Source organism: Cibotium barometz, chromosome 41 (genome assembly GCF_041138505.1).
Source record: "Cibotium barometz isolate CiBa-2024 chromosome 41, ASM4113850v1, whole genome shotgun sequence".
In the NCBI taxonomy this organism is placed as follows: domain Eukaryota; kingdom Viridiplantae; phylum Streptophyta; class Polypodiopsida; order Cyatheales; family Cibotiaceae; genus Cibotium; species Cibotium barometz.
The window spans coordinates 31,370,826-31,374,210 of NC_141086.1; positions in this window are offsets into that span (position 1 = coordinate 31,370,826).

The window sequence follows — 3,385 nt, forward strand, 5'->3', positions numbered from 1 at the left end:
TGATGCAGATGTGCATGATGCACTTGAGGATGAGAGACAAGAGATTGAGGGCTCTAGGAATATGCCTAGATGGCTGGTGCAGACTTTGCGTGACAGCAAGTTGGATGCCCCTTTGTCTAGTCGCACTCGTTCTGGCTCTCATGGTGCCTCTTATGCGTCAGATTGTTATGCATTGGCTGTTTCTAGTATGTGCGATGAAAGTGAGCCTGTTTCATTTGATGAGGCACAAAGTTCAGAAAATTGGATGGCTGCTATGCAAGCAGAATACGATGCTATTATGAAGAATGGTACATGGTCTTTATGTGACTTGCCCCCTGGCAAGAAGGCCATTGGCACTAAGTGGGTATACAAATTGAAGCGTAAGCCTGATGGCACAGTGAATCGCCATAAGGCTAGGCTTGTTGCAAAAGGTTATGCTCAAGAGAAGGGCATTGATTTTGATGAGACTTTTGCTCCCACATGTCGTATGACCACTGTTCGTAGCATCTGTGCATTAGCAGCTCATAATGATTGGAATGTACATCAGCTGGACATAAAGACTGCGTTCTTAAATGGAGATTTGCATGAGGAGGTGTATGTATCGCAGCCTCGTGGTTTTGTTCAAAGAGGGCAGGAAAACAAAGTGTGCAGGTTAAAAAAGGCTTTATATGGTTTAAAGCAAGCTCCACGAGCTTGGTATGAAAAAATACATGCATATTTGACTGCACATGGGTTTCAGAATAGTCCAACAGAAAGCACTTTGTATGTTAAACGTGTGGATGATGTACATCTAATCATTGCTCTCTATGTCGATGACATGCTGCTCACAGGACCAAATGAGAGTCATATTGCTGATTTTAAGGCTGATTTGAATGCCTCTTTTGAGATGTCAGATTTGGGGCATTTGCATCATTATTTGGGGGTACAATTTAAGCAGTGTGATGGAGGTATTGCTTTGTGTCAGACAAAGTATATTGAAACATTGTTGCGGAGATTTGGCCTTGAAGACTGCAAGCCTATTGCTACTCCAATGGAGACAGGTTTGAAGTTGAGTCTTCATGATGCTGGAGATCACTTTGATGTCACACTCTATCAGACAGCTGTTGGTTGCCTCATTTATGTATGCATTACGAGGCCAGACATTCAGTTTGCAGTCTCACAGGTGAGCAGATTTATGCATAGCCCAGGCATTAAGCATTGGCAGGCAGTGAAGCGTATCTTTCGCTATTTGAGTGGTACTCGGCATCTTGGGTTGTTTTATCCCAAGGGGGGATCATTGCCGCCAGATTTACATGCTTTTTCAGATTCTGACTGGGCTGGTTGTTATGACACACGCGTGTCCACGAGTGGTTTTTGCTTCATGCTTGGAAGCTCATGCATATCATGGTTGAGCAAGAAGCAGCCTACTGTGGCCACTTCTAGTTGTGAAGCTGAGTACAGGGCAGCTTTCACAGCTACGGTTGAGTGTGTGTGGCTCAGACGCCTTATGGCTGATTTGGGTGTTGGGCAGCCATCTGCCACCACCATCTTCACTGACAGTCAGAGCGCATTGGCAGTTGCGCGGAACCCAGTGTTCCATGCTCGTACGAAGCACATTGAGGTGCACTACCATTATGTCAGGGAGAGACTCTCTGCAGGAGAGATCAGTTTGGCTTATGTGCCAACACAGGATAACCTTGCAGACCTTTTCACAAAGGCTCTGCCTCGTGAGAAGTTCGAAGCTTTTCGCAAAGCTTTGGGCTTACTCCCTTTTGTGGATTCGTCCACATAGCTAGACACTTCCCTATACATGAGTGCTAGCTGTTGTTCACCGCATCACTCCAGGGGGGATTTGTTACCATATTATAGTAGTGATGTGTGTGAACACACTTAGGACCGCCGGGGCACTTTTTCCCTCACTAGGAGGTTTTTTCCCCCGTGCATTGTATATACGCCCATTATCTTCTAGGGCTTGTTATCTTTCATTTTTGGCACTCATAATACACTACTGTGTTGTGCTCAAGCTTCCTCATATTCTTGAAGTTGTGTGTGCATTCCTGCAACCCTAATTCCAACATCGATCGCTCTCTCACTCTCTCTCTCTCTCTCTCTCTCACACACACGCAGGAGAAGAAAACCAAGGAGATAAGGCAAGAGCACTCTTGTATTCACAACACATGAGAATGAGGATTTTAGGGTTACATTTGACTCATATAGGTGACTTGGCCGTTCACACTTGGGCACCCATACATGGCCGGCCGACCCTAACCCTTATCCTACTGATATCCAAGGTGCGCCTCTCATCGGCGATCACCCAATCCCTTCATCCTTAACATATGGTGCCGACAAGCCCGGCCCATGACTCAGAATATTTAAATTAATGACGTAAAATATAGTACGTCGCCATGTCCGCCATGGGTTAACAGTATGCCAAGCCTCCTGAGGTTGTAATGGGTTGTGAGAAAACCTAAAAAGAATATGTGTGTGTGTGTGTGTGTGTGTGTGTGTGTGTGTGCTTGCTCATTAAGGAGTAATTGGCAGGATGGAAGAGGGACTATGTGGGTTGACACCCTCACTAAACCCAATGGCTGACATATTCAAGCCATTGAGATCAAATCCCCAAATGCACCTCCCAATACCATTGGCCATGCCTACAACAAGTGTGTCATCAGGTTTTACACCCTCTGTCACTTCAATCCCATCGGGCTTTGGTCCTTTACCTAACATTCCCACAAATCCTATAGGTACTAACCCTTTTCAACCCCTAGATGCCCACACCTTAGATATACTGACTAGTCTATGAAGGGGGGTTGCCCAAGGACTAAGTGAGTCCCTACCCACACAAGAGCACTTACATACGGCCTCAGTGACTCATACAAAACTACGACCGTACAGATTTCCAAAGTTATGGGCAAATAAGATGGAACAACTGATGCTGTTCAATTCATTCAAATGTTTGAACAATAGAGATGTGAAGCCTTTGGAAATCCAAACTACCCCACCAAGGTACATGCATTGAGCCTATGCTTAAGTGGGAAAGGCTAGTCGATGGTTCATCACATTGATGCTGGTGATCAAGACAAACTTCATAACCTTGAAGTCAGCCTTTATCCATGGCTTTTCAAGACAAGGTGATCGATGGAGTGCAGCAAGTGAACTATATTCAATTGAGCGTAAACCAAACGAAACCATTAGAGACTTTATCCTTCGGATAAAACTCTTAGACTCATGATGTGAGTCATGGGAAAAATTAGATGATTCTCAATTGAAGAGATGTTTCATGATGGGCTTAAAGAAAAACAGCTTACACAACTTGATCATTGTATCCAATCCAGAAACATTTGATCAATGTTGTAAAGAAGCAATACGTTTAGATGATAACATGATGGAAGATGATCATGATACGAGATGTCCCTCATCTAAACCA